Source organism: Andrena cerasifolii, chromosome 8, assembly GCF_050908995.1.
Source record: "Andrena cerasifolii isolate SP2316 chromosome 8, iyAndCera1_principal, whole genome shotgun sequence".
NCBI lineage: Eukaryota > Metazoa > Arthropoda > Insecta > Hymenoptera > Andrenidae > Andrena > Andrena cerasifolii.
The window spans coordinates 13,152,190-13,166,762 of record NC_135125.1 but is presented as its reverse complement, the minus strand read 5'-3'; the positions used below and the strand labels follow the sequence as shown (position 1 = coordinate 13,166,762).

Genomic DNA, 14,573 nt, shown 5'->3' with positions numbered 1-14,573 from the left:
GCGATTAGGAGCTTGTCCACCTCCGGGTTCGCTGATTGCCGTAAGCTTTTCCGTCTCCTCATGTTGGCCCCCTGTTCAGCGAGCTCGCGTAATGTCCCCGCGTTTTTTCGCAAGCGTCGGATAGTAGCCGCATGGACATTGTACTCGGCGGTTAGTCTGTTGATCGATGCCCCACTCTCCAGTCGTTTCACGATCTTGAACCGCTGCTCTATGGAGAGCAGAAGCTTCCTTTTCCTACCGCGGACGCTTGCCATCTTGAAGCGGTGGAATACGTGCCGAACGACGCTTTACGTCCCAGAGACTCGTTAATCGCACGTCCTACTCCCTCTCGTGCGTGCCTGGTACTGCAGCGCCTCTATGGACGCTAGCGTGCCACACCTCGATAGTCGCTCGTCGACTCGTCGCTTTTCCCCACCATTTGGGAGAACTGGTCGCTGCGAGCGACCCCTTGGAATGCTCCTGTCGGCGGCCATTCCACGAATCAGCTACGCGCGCGATTCGATGAGTCATTTGGCAACGAAAAATTGCCTTTTTAATACTTATCCTCTCAGCTCTGAGGGAGTATTTTTAATGAATTAGCGGTATTCTCCCGATGAAAATGACACCAAACACGACTATGCTAGTGTGAGAAAATTCTGAAGAATAGGCCTGAGGACTACAAGGGTGGATAGGTTGCGATAGAGAGTAGCAAAACATCGACGACGGGTTGCAAATTTAGGCGCTGTGAAAGTGGACAAGCATAGGGGACTTTATCCCAGTCTTTTCATTTGGTGATTCGAGAGTCCCTGGAGGGGTAGAGATCGATTCTAAACAGAACATAGATCCTTTCCAAAAGAAGCGTTTTGACCGAGATATTTTAGATTGTGAAATAGATTTGATGTAGTTACTGGAAGTATTATATTTTAGTCATAATTCTTATATAGAGACAAAAATAAATAATGGATCGTGGAAAATACATATGAGGACACATTGCGTCTTTTCTTCCTTCACACCTCCACCATTTCCAATTTCCTCATGCATATTGATCGACGTACAAGAAACATGAATTCAAAGACTTAACGTTTAAGTAAATAGACGAAACGTTTAGCGAACAGAATCAATTGTTCCAAACCGAATGTTCCATTAGTGTGCATAATTAAGCGATAATATCTCGACGCAAGTCACGTAAAATTTATTTAATAACACAATGCCTTGCACGTTAAGTCGCAACAGTTTAGAAAATGATATCGGGCTGACGAAATAATTGATTGAACAATGAGCAAACGATCGGCAAAGCTCAGCGCGTGGGAATAGTTTCCAATCGACGAAAGAGCCACGAAGTCTAAATTCACGAATCGAGATTACACTCGGGCCTGGTCGATGGCTAATGGGAGATTATGCCAGGCAGTTTGGTTAATGGAAAGCACCCTACGGTACTGTACGATTACGACTTAACGTCCTCGGCTGAATCAGGCGAATATTTCAAACGAGCTACTGCGAGCACAGCAAGTGAACAATCTGATGACAAGCAGGCAGCAATAGTTACATTACTAAATTCGACCCTCCCTTACAAATTACAAATAAAAGAAAGTATACTCCATCTCTATTGAAGTGAAATACAGAAAAATAAAATTAATCAAACTCTATAATCATCTAAGAAAGAAAAGAAATGACAGATATTCTTCCACTTCTCCAAATCCAAAAGATAAATCATTTCTAACCAATTATTCTGCGTACAAATATGTACCTACACCGATATAGTATTGGGTTGGTGTATGTGAAATTGCACATGGCGGATAATATAAAAGTTCCTTTGTTTATGGTTGAAGATGCAATAACAATTGTTAGGTACACGCTAGCCAATGAGACTGAAAAAATAAAATAAATAAAACAATTAAAAAGCAGAAAATATTTTTATTACTTCCCTACACGAAACGGCAATTTCGTATACCCCAACCTAATATTTTCTCGTGTAACAAATTATTCTAACTTCTTTTCTAGCCACGTGCCACATGTGTCCCTCATTAGAAGCGTCAATTTTCCTCATACGTGTCAGGATAGTCGGTAATATTCTATAGAAAAAAATCCCTTATGATGCAGGAGGACTGTTTTTCCCATAAAAAAAAGGTCCGCTTCTCGGTTGTTAACCGCGGCGAGAACCTTTCAGAAGCTGATGGAAAATCCATCGAGTAGTGAATGGCGAGCGGAAGATGAAGGGTGGGCATCGAGGGTGAAGGGCTGCATTCCGCGTAGATGCGTTCGGTGGGTGCCAGCAATCGATATCAACCCCCTGTACGGTTCTGGACCGTTCCGAATCAATCCCCTTGAGGGTTACACCGCCTTCGTTTCGTTTTCAGCGCTTGTCCCCCTGTATCTCCATACTGGCATTCAGGATACGTCCACTAACTACCCTCTTTTTCCCCATGCGCGAAAAAGGGGGTGCGACCGCGTCCCACCACTGCCACGCGTTTCGCACCACCGTATTGTAATAACGCAGCAATAATTCGAGACCGTGGGTAGAGAACTTGTATTTTTAAGTATTTTTAACTGGTTCCAAGCCTGCATGCAGCGCGAAGTGGACGATGAAATTTGATGGATGTGGTAAGATATTCGTAGAGAGTGTGACTGGTATTATTATTGTTTGTTAATGGAATACCGAGTGAGAAGAATAATGTAGTGTGTATATTTTTAGATTGAATGGCAAAGTTGACTGTGTTTTGTCATGTGAAATTAAGTTGCTACGAGTTCTTTTTGTTGGGCCTGTAAAAGAGTAATGTCGAACGAGCGTTGGAATTTAAAAAAAAAATTCCATTTGGTTGTTATATAATTGTGAAATACCTGTTGTGCCGCTAATAATGAGGGGCTAGTAAGCCGTATTCTCTTTATAACAATGGCGAGAGAAATGGTGACGATGGAAGTCCTGACAAAAGAGGGGACGGTTTTAATATTGCACACGACGACAAATTGCACCCTCGTTATTTGGGGTGGCATGGCGTCTCGCCTGGAACTACGCTCGAACTTTGTCTGGGTACTCAACGAAGCCTTCTGAAACGTATTTCCGCGTTTGCTGCTCTATGTTAGCTTTATTAAGTAAGCATAAGTTTGCGCAAAGCAAGGCGGACATTTCCATCGGTGATAACTTAATCTGTGTATCTTCTCGACACTTCTCTGTGCATTCTCAACAGAAAACTGAACGACGAAACTGAACGACGCTTTTATCGTCCTTTCGTCCTCAGAAATACTATTCGCAATTTAAATGGAATATTTTGCAAACACTGAATTATGTTCACTACAATATTTATTGCAGGAAATTTAAACAAGGAACTTGAAACTCATGTGGATTACGCAAGCTTATCTTTGACAATATTTTTTATGTTTATGAAAAGAGACAGAGATATGTATATATATTCTATAATAATTTATTTTCTGTTAAGGGTAGCGAAATGCAATTAGTTTATGATACACGGGACTTCGTTACTATTTTGATTAACAGCAGAGTAATTAGATAATTTTACAGTTACTCCTACATATATACTGTTTCTGCATAGACGTTAATTTGCACGTTTACAGCCAGGGAGCTGCAGCACTCTAATTAGAATGCTTTCTTTTCATTGCCTCGCAGCGATTAACGTGCCATAAATCTCTGACAATGTCATAGATGGTAAATACTTGACTTCGGAAATTGCAGTCGGTTTTCCCCGAATTATGAACGGTGATCAAGAAATATTGATTGCTTCGTTTACAGTAAACTAGTTCCCAAAACTCAGAACTCTATTAGTTGAACCTAACCACAGCACCCTTCATGATGGCCGTCTTCACATATCATAACCCCTGCAGCAATCCCTCCATAAAACACAACGAATTCTAAACTCCAGCGTTAATCACCCCCATAATTACTCTATCCCCGACGTCTAAGCACAAACCATTTGAAAAACCTCTCCATCCAATCAAATCCTAAAGAAAACGAATCCCTAGCAAAACGAAGAAGCGCCAAGAAGCTAATGCGCGACAATTCGCCAACCGATTCGCGTGCATCTTCTTATAGCCCTTGAACAGAGAAGCTGTCGTTTCAATAGGTCATGCGCACAATAAGAAGCCATGTGCTATCAGCGAGATGCAAGACGCGAACCGCTTTCGTCGCGGTGCTCGTAGACGCGTAATCCGCGTGCAAGTCCACCGATTCGCGTGGTCGACGAATGGGATCGTTGGAAGGAAGAGGAAGGGTGGAAACGGGAAGAAAAACGAGAGCAAGAGGAACAAGGGAAAACTGGCAGGTGTACATGTACATACACGTGTGGCTGCACCAGCACGTGAGGCACAGAGAGACGCGGAGAGATACGGAGAGATGCAGAGAGGGAGGGAGGGCAGAAGGGGCCTACGTGTTCGGGACAATGTCACGCAGGTTGCATACAATGTGGGCACCGGTGGAGTCGCACGAGGGATTATTCGGCAGCGCGTAGGGTGCATACGATCTCCGAAGGGAGCGGAGGCCAGATAATTAGAGCTGGGGGTGGAAAAGGGGAGATGAAGCGGTTCGTGGTGTGGAGACACGCGTTTCCTAGCGAATCCTGTGCGTTGACCCCGCGCCACTGTCGTCAGACTGCCAGAGACACATCGGGGTTAATTATGGGCACCGGGGGCTGCGTAATCTTCCTTCGTGATAAAGGTCAGCAGCACCGAGGAAGAAACTGGCGAGAAGTATTCTCTTTTTCAGTCGCGGTTGGATTAAATGGCGAGAGTACCTTTTGTGTTGGTAGAGATAAAGGTCGAAGGAAGATGGTCCTTTTGTGAGATGTTTAGTACTGGGGTTGATAATGTGAGAAATGTCTGTTCTTTGGTTGCTTAGGTTGAAATGAAGTTGGTTTTATTTCGTTAGTAGAAAATGTTCTTGATTCACCAATGGATTTCGAGGCTTTCAATTTTGGAGTTTGTAAGGGTGTAAACTGGTGGATGCTGTGGGTTAAAGAGGGTGTTTTTCCTGGAAAAAATTAGTGCAACTAACTACTGTGGGCTGGATATTAATCTGATATAAAAAGAAACACTCTAAAGGTGCGAATCCACCGGGAGATTTTACACGAGACTTTCTATCATGCTGCAAAAATCTGAGCAACAATTAAATGTAAGTAAATGGAAATAGTCGCGAGAGATTTATGAAAATATATCATGAAACTTGTCTCGCGAGAGTCTATTTTCATGAAACTAATGGCAAAACAATTAAAATTCTATCTGAACCGAGGCAAACTTTAAAAATAATATTTCAAAAGTAATACAATTAATTGAAACATGTCTCGTGACCATAATTATAATTGTCTCAAGTAGATTGATCCTGTAATTCAGTATTACTGTACAGCCGTTGCTAGTAGCAACTTGCTGCATTTGTGGAAATTATCTCCCACCATGTTTAACCATGATCCAATGAACGTTTAAAATGAAATTCCCCAGCGAAAGGAATCGACAGAGGCAAAAGCGTGGAAAAAGTCACAGTGTCGAGCACGTTGAAAAAAGATACCTGGCCAGCCGTGCAATTTTAATAAGCACCGCTCATAATGAACCTAATATAATTATGGGACGTTCATTACGGTATAATGAAACCATTAGAGTTCGCTTAGCAGCTTCGTCATCTTTGCACGTAGGCGCTCCACCCCTAAAGATGTCTTTTCGCGAGAACGCCGTGCCCCATTTTCACTCTATCAATTTACCATCCAACATGAAGATCTAATATTTCAGTAATAAAAAATAAATGTGTACAATTAACTCACTCAACTCCGATATCTGACTATATATACATGTACAAGCGGAATATACATAAATATGAGAATTAAATTGAAAAATCATCGAAAGCATTGTTCATCATACGTCCAACAAAACTCTCAGTTTGATATTGTAACGATTTTTTACTTCGCCAGCATGCTATCACAAACTAAATTTCCCGCCGCACGTAGTAGTACACCAGTGTAGCCAACAGATGGCAAATTCCCCTCGACATTTCTCGCAAGTAAATAGCACTAGGTGAAACTTAAAGAGGCCGAGAGAGGCATTGGAAAATCGTGCCTTAAACTAATGAGTAAGGAAAATATAGAGCTTTGGTAACGCTTAGCTATGCTAACTAAATAAGCGACCATATTTTTGAAGGGGCACAGGTCGTCCCAGGGCGGTGCGAACTACTTTTTCGCGCAGCCGGGAGAAGCGATCTACCTCGTGATTATAATGTAAACGAAATTCAAGAAAATTCCTTCCACTGAATAAGAATATATTATATTATTTACATCGTGATTACAATTTAAACGAACTTGAAAATATTCTTTTCTATGCTAAACCACCTACTTTCGCTGCTTTAGGTCACGAAAGTGAGACCTCACATTCATTAAGGATGCTGTAATGAAGAATATACTACATATTTATCTTGAGTGTACCTACTCACATACCCGCTATTTTTATCGCGTGATCGCACGCTTTCGTAATACGGCGAATAATTTTCGTGTCTCGGATTCCATGTTATCTTGTTACATATGACTCACGCAACTCACAACGGTACACGCCTCGCTAATCTAAATAAAAACATTCTGGGTGGCAGAACAACTGTTCTTTACACACATTATCGCCCCTCTCGATGCAAAATATATTACACCATCGATGAGAGCGATGAAGTCATACCAGCGGACTCACCCACAATTCGTTGGATTCCTTCACGAGCATTTGTATGGTTATTCCTCGAAGAAGCATCGATGAAATGTTCAAGATAATTCTACAACCACTTATACTTTTCCTCGACGAAACACTTTATTTACATGAAATAAATATTTGTAAAGGGACCTGGTGTAAAAGAAACTATAACTAATAAAAGTCGTATGAAAGGATTTTTTTATCTTTTTGGATAATAAAAGACAAGGGTCAGGTCGAAACCGATGACTTTTAGAAACGTGCCTGTTCTTGATACGCAACTATGGGGGCTGCTGGCCGTGCTTTTATCTCGAGGAGGCGTTTCATATGCCGTCTCACGTTTGCAAGCTACGGCAGAGCAGCTGTAATACGCGCAGGAGCTTTGTAACGCAACTCGTAAGCTCCATTACGCGCGTATATATGCGTTTGTCAGGGAAATGCCCCTCAAGAGGCCACACTCGGTGCCTTTCCTCAGCCCCTGCCCTCGCTTCGAAGTTCAATATTATGTATTTTAGTCGCACACTTTCCGAGATCTTTGATATTGACGACGTGTAACGCTCTTGGCAAATTTGCGTCTCATGATATATGGAGATGAGAGTTTTACATACATAGTTTCTCGATGCAGAAATTTAGAATTTGGATTAGTAAATGAGCAACTAACAATAAGTTTCCTTCCATTGTGACAATTTTAATGAAAGCATAAGGATTTTGCGGTTTTAATAGAGATTCTTTTTTTATGAATTAAAATTATGAAGCTCTGTCAGCTTAATCAAAAGACAAAACAGACATGATATGACATTTAAAAAACTGATTCACTGAAATTACTAGATGTGATAAAAGTGATACGAAATACCAAATGCAGATGGTTCAATTTCATTGGTACAGTAGTAATACATTCTCCACTTATGCCAGACTATTCCACTTTCAAGTTTCACTCAATTTTTCAAAGAGGGAATAAAACAATGCTCAACGTCCCATTCAACGCCATAGTGGCGCATTGTTTTAATGATCTTGTCGCGTGCAACTATAGACGAGTGGTCTGCGACAGTAACTTTCGATCTCCACTTTATTATTGTCCTCCCACCGCTGTGAATTTGAATCTCAATTAATTACCAGCGACGAAAGCAAACGTAGACCAATTGTGACCGAATATTCCCTTTTATCTGTGGTTTTTACTTGTATTTAATATGAATCGTTTTATCGATCACGAAGGGAGCCTACCTAGAGAAGTGTACGTTAAGGACCGTGCTTACGACAGGGATTCACAGAGAAACAGTTGGCAAGATTTATGCGCCCCTATCTGGACAAGTATTTGGCACGATCTATAATAATATCATGCGTGTAATCTCGATCTCCCTGATGGGTCCCTGGTTTCAAGCGTTATCGTCGCACGATGTAGACTCAGTTCACGATCATCTGCTATCATCCCCTGAAATTCGGGGGTGACTTCGCTGGTGTTAGGGCTCTAAGTGCCATCGAACAGGCAGGCGCTCCCGGGTTGGACAGATAATGGCTCTGACCAACAAGTACAGTGCGTTTGTTGCTTGAACACTGCTCGATTTAAAGAAGAATTCTGCTGACTTTTGGGAGAAAGTCTACGGCAAAGTTCGCGCGGTTTAATTATAAACCTGATCGCTTTTAGAAGACTCTAATATTTGAAACGAGCTGGACCATTTATCTATGGATCTACCTCCTTCGCCCAATCCGAATTCGTTCGCTAATCGCATCGTTGAACCCATAATTAGCTATCTAACACAAAATTGATCACTTCCAGTCCAATGCAATATTCGAAGTAAATTAAATTAGTTTGAAAGAAACTAAAGCAAAGTGAAAAATTCTTCTATAAATTCCACCGATCAACCCGTAATCACAGCGCCGCTACAAAGTACAGTGGAGATGGGGTTCTCGCAGTGATATTCCCCAGCACCTGGGCCGCGGGAAAGTTAATTTCGACCTATCAGTGCCGGCGAGAACACAACGCGCAGCGTAGCAGATAGCGTTATCGCTGGGTTCATGAACACACCGCAGTAGAACGCAAATCCGTGGAAATGATTTTACCCTGGGGCACCGAAAGTGCAACTGCAGCAGCCACGAGTGCAATCTTTCCGGTGGTAGGTTGCCACTCCGCCAGAATATGTGGCCCCATGCCGCAGACTCTTTCGCATCCATTATGCATGTGGATACGTATGGCAGTTGCGGGGGTCGAGCTTAGAAGGGTGTTTTGAGATCACTGATTGGACGGGATCAGACTTTCCTCGTTACGTATGCACAATGGAATGGAGAGACCTCGAGGACCGAGAGCTGACTGGACGTTTCACGGAAACGCGGGAAAATGAAGCTCGCTTTCGATGGATACATCGCGTGGCCGAGGCAAATAATTCATCCAGCGAACATTCCATTGTCCGACGACAATGGAGAACTCGGGGGAGAGAATGGCATTCCATAACAGTCTGTGTCGCGGTTAAAGCATCGCGAATTCCCTTCAATTCGTTTACACGCTATCTAACTTCTCAGTCATCAAGATTTCGAGGAGAACTCGCCGTGACCCCTTAACCATTGCGTGGTCCAACAGAACTTCTAACAAGGAAACGTTCCTAAACTAGAAATTTCGATTTTAATGAAACTTCGTGTGAACGCAGATCGTACAAAGAATAATTTTTTTCTGCAGAAATTCACTCTAAAGGGATGAAATCAGCCCTTAAAATTATCACATTCTCTTTACACCTAAATTATAAGTTATCTCGGTGCGAGATAGACCAGAACTTTAAATATAAGAATTGTTCAGGTTTTTAAGCTGTATCACACTACCCAAAGAAAAATAAAGTTATATTTAAAAAAAATGTGATAACTTTAAGGTGCGATTTCACCCGTTCGGTGTAAATTTCCGCAGAAAAATAATTCTCCTTGAATACTCCATCGTGGTTTACATTCACACGAGGTTTCATTAAAATCAGAGTTTCCGGGTTGGGAAAGTTTCCTTGTAAATGAAGATAACAGCGGAACATGTTACGCCAGAAATGGCAAAAATTGCAAAGGGTCGAATGTTTCAAAAATCGAAACGAAACACAAAATCGTGACCCCTAAGTAGTTGCACCTTTATCACAAAACGAGCCGAATTGGTGTACATTTGCGAAGTACTGATAGTTTGCAAGATTTTAAGCTCGATGCAACAGGATATGCACGTACCATCAAAACGAACGGAAACTACTCCCGTTAGAGACCGTCGCCCGAGTGATGTCTCTTAAAAGCCGCGGTGCGCGGCACGCGATTATCTTGTTTGCAGCGTGGAGGCACCACTTCGGGTGGTAATCTCACAATTACTGCCATCAGGAATCGGCCACGAAACCGAGCAATTAGGCTTGCCAATCCGCGGAGGGTGAAACACCGTTCGTGCTGGCATGCGAACGAAAGAATCGTTGCACGCGTGCCCGCGACGATTGGATAAGTGCATTCCTGTACGGTGTCCCTGTGAATAACGGCCGAAGCACTTTCACATTATCGTACGAACGGTGCGCGCCTCGATGTCCTTTAGACGCATTTACACAATTGCAGCAGAAAATTCCATCGCATTAAACGCACCACGGGACGGCCGCTATTGTGGGGCTTTTTAAACGTCGCGCGGATTATGGGAGGCGAAACGAGCAGCAGATTTGTTAACCACCCTCGATAGCACCACCGTGACGCCACCATTTTCCTTCCCCTCGCCTCCTTCACCTGATCCTGCTTGAATGTACGATTGAAATTAAGTGAAGGTTTGAGGCTGTCGCTCTGTGTAGATTTGTTTGATACGCAATCATTTTTCTATTCACTTGTGTGCCACAGTTCGCTGGGGGTAGACACCCCTGATACATATATGGTTGGGTTCACATTTTTGGATGATTTAGGCTACAGTGTATGTTGTACGGTTCTATTGGAAAATTTGCAAGTGGGGTATAGTTAAAGATGTGCTTGGAGTTTGCTTTGGCTTCAGTTATTGAGTTTGGAATGAAGCTGCGCAACATGTGGTACCTACTACTGAATCTAAGCAATTCTAATGTAGGTATTAATCTTTCTTCAAATGGAACACTGTGCATACTGATAATTAATGTGAAAACCTTGCCCCTTTTCTGGATCTTCATATGTATTTGCGGAATCTACTAGCGAATAAAAATTATTCCGAATCAAGTGATCTTAAACAGACAGTCGTATTTACAAAAAAAAAGGATAGAGTATCGAAGAAGATACTTCACGAGGAACGAGAGTAGCTGTAACGAAAATTCTTACACGAAGGCGCCTCGTATGAAACTCATGTCTTATTCAAACATCCACGATGAACGTGGCTGCTGGTCCAGGATCCCATCGTGAAAGTTTAACATTTTAATTAATAGATGAGTTTCCTCTTGCATCATGCTGCGGACCTGTAAATTACGAGGCGAGGCTCGGTATTTCCTGAAAGCTCGGGGCGCGAATTGTATCAAACGTGCGAACAAATCCTTCGATGGGAGTAACTGTGAGAAACGCGATTAACGCATGAATTATTTATCTCGGTCATGATTAACGAGCAATAACAGCCGTGAGTTTATATCGTGGAAATAGTAAATTTACTTTCTGCACAGTAATTAACGAACTCCAATATGGCGTCTTGCAATTACGGCGTCCTTGAAGGGAACGAGTCGAGCACAATCTTCATTCAAATCTCACAATCTTTACACTAAATATATTATTTCCTATCGGCTGTTTTATTTATTCCCTGTACTTTTTTATACACAACTCCGCGCTTACTTATACGAATGTCCCTTTCACTATACGCCTGTTCCACCCATTCTCTATTGCTTAAGTCGCTTCAAGGGGCAATAGAGGAAATGGTCACATAGAAAATTGGAACTTATGATTAGCTTTCGAGTCACTGTGCTTTCGTCGCACTCTAGGGGTCTATTGGAATTAAAATGGACATGAGTCGTTGACCGAGAAACCAGTGTTTTCCTCTGTAGAAATTAATATGATCTTCTTGCTTGATTACGCTACATCTTTTTCGATATATTGGTACTAAGTTCTGTACCACGTTTCCTTGAGGAACTTTGAGATGGATTATTATTTAATCCTTTAACATAGGGAATGAATTGGTCTCGACATACATTAGTAGTGTTCCAGAATTGTTACTTTTCTAGAAAATAAAAGGCAAGTCTTCGATTTAAAAAGGAAAATGTGTAACTACTATTATTCATTCACTAAGAATGATTCTCGTGTATCAATTGCATTATTTCCAAAGGAATGTACGCAAAGCTTATTAAAAAAATAGGTATAATTTATAGGAATCTTAGTATTACTTGGTTTAATAGTACGACGTGAGTGAAATTCGACTTTAGAAGCGGAAAACATTACTTGCAAGCATGTAGGTAATACTTTGCTGAGTAACAGAGCATATCCATATCGTAAACTACAGCGCTGTAATAAAGTGTCGGCTCTTAAATCGGGACAATTATTATATTGCATCACTCTCCCTGTAATCCGGAATTACGAGTTTCTGGAGGCAAGGCTTTATTATTTAATGCGCAATCGAAGTATCGATGGCTTTCGTGAAGTCATTCCCGTGCATACGATCGTTATTTGATTAAGTAGGTACACTCGTGTGCACTACCAAAGTAGTTACCGACAATTGCCTGCAATTATCAAACGCAGTAAATAGTTTATATACGCATGTTGCACTGAGAAAGACGAATTTAAGAGAAATATCACCTACTTAGTAAAATTTTACAATCTGTAGAATTACTAAAAGATAATATTCATATAGGATAACTTTGAAGTCACGAATGGAGGAGTCTTGAATGTTGAATAAAGTACGCTGAAGATTAATTAATTTAGAATTTTAACTAACAGGGAACCGAGATTTTTGTGTTCCAGAGCCCAATTTTGACAGATCCAAGTAGAATACCATCAAGAAACTCAGAGTGTAAGAAGATGAAGGAAACTGTGCTGACTAGACCAGACCTTGAAGGGTCTAACTGATACCTAAATACTGGCGACTAATTCCTCCAAATGGAAATACTAGAATCTTCCAAATGGACCAAACCTATACGGTAGATTTGCTCGCGAAATACCTGCAGGATCTCCGTGAAATGGGAAAGAATACCAACCCTTCCGTGTTTCAATGTTTCCATCACACCTTAATCGTAGTATACGAGTCCCAGTAGGAGCGGAGAGCGTGTGACTTCACCACCGAAATAACAACCCCTGCAGCGTCAACCAGTCAGGCTTTCGTTCCTATCCACGCGGTGGAAAGAGGCTCTGGCCCCCATGCTACGTATACATACACGGCTACCGGGTTTTCGCTGCAGGTTGGGCTACCCCCATAGAATTTCTGCCGCGCGCCAGAGACCTTGTATACGATCTACGTGTCGAACAGCAAACGAATGGCCCTCGACGCGTGGTCGAATTAGCCGCGTTACAACGGACAGCAGTTTGTACGACGGATATTTGCTTGCTTTATCGAGCATCCTCTTTCGGGCGAGTCGCGACAGAAACGACGCGATGAACGTTAAATGGCCTCGCAGTGTTGCGCGCATTTCCAACTGTCAGGCAATTTTTGACGTGCGCCGTTTATTATTCTCGAAATGTAGGATATGTCGCGAGTGATTGCAGATGACTACTCTGGTTAATACAGATTTGTCTCGAAAGAAAGTGACAGGGAGTCCTTTCGGCTTGCCTACATTGCTTTATCGCGTAGAACAGCGTTTCCCAATTCAATTTTCTCACGGAACCCTTCCGGACTCATTAGAATCAGAAATAGGCAAAAATTTTATTTAAATAAAACTTGGAATAACGAATAAAAGTTACAAAAAATTATTCGTCGCTCATGCAGCACATGACGATTCATTTTTTTAATTTTTATTCGTAATTCGAAAATTTATTTAAATAGAACATTTGCCCATCTCTGACTAGAATTTTACGGAACCCCCAACCTCGACAGTTTTTTGTTTATAGTACGCTGCCGACGCCGCAGCGATTCAGATTTTGCAGTCAGGTGTATGTTTCTCTTTGAATAATTTACACATTTTTTAATATTTAAATTTTATTATGACATAAGTTTTCGCGGAATCCCAGGGTTCTACGGAACAGCAATTGGGAAACTCTGGTGTAGAACGAGAGACTGAGTGCTCCTGTCGCTCATACATAGTCTGTTTCATTCGCCGCGGCAGGAATAGAAGTAGTTGGGGGATAGCGCTCACCTTAGTTCAAGGCAGTACTGTATTACCCCTCTAAGATTTACATTCAAAAGGATTGCAGACTAGGATAGTAGTTTGGAGGTAATGTTTTTAGGGAAGAATCGTGCGAAGTCTAAGAATCCCAACTATTTTGCGAGCCACGATGAGCTCACTAAACCTGTACTTTCTTAATGAAAACGCGAGCACAAGGAAATGCAAAGTCACCAGGGAACTCGAGGTACCTATGTAAATTAATACGTTTGGATGCAATTTTGCTTTGTGACTGAAAGTCCTGATGTGCAAGGTGCTACGGTAAGGAGGGAAGTTTGGTGCTCTAACAACCGCCCGTCAAAGCTCTCCTTTGTCATTGGCTCGTCCACGGAAACGTAACCGCGCTCCCTCGACGTTCACCTACCCTCCATTTAGATTATTACCACAACCACGTGCGCGAGGATTCGCTGAAAGGATCGCTGGCGAAACAACCCACGGCGTTCGTGAAATTAAATGAACCCGCGAACGATGGCTCAGTCGAAATCATATTAACACCTTCCAGCGAAACGAGGATCGATAAGGATGTGGCCTCTATGGCATCGAGATTCTACGGCTGCGAGCGTTCAAATACGGCAAGCGAAACTCGCCCCCATCAGGTGCGGGTGTACCAACGAGGGAGGAATACATAGAATCCTTCGTATGGGACTTAACATTCGGTTTTCGTGTGAACTACGATCTTTAAACAAGGTTCTGTGTAACAAT

At 42.1% G+C, this 14,573-nt stretch overlaps 1 protein-coding gene and 1 non-coding gene across 3 annotated transcripts in view; one reads left to right on the top strand and one right to left on the bottom strand.

The window, feature by feature from the left end:
• The window catches only part of Raskol (Ras GTPase-activating protein raskol), a 365,041-nt gene that overhangs the window by 316,148 nt on the left and 34,320 nt on the right, over nucleotides 1-14,573 (bottom strand). The gene's annotated exons all lie outside the window — the stretch shown is intronic.
• LOC143372769 (U12 minor spliceosomal RNA) lies at nucleotides 6,027-6,177 on the top strand. Its single transcript, XR_013086362.1, has one exon. It is a non-coding gene; the product is annotated as a U12 minor spliceosomal RNA (small nuclear RNA).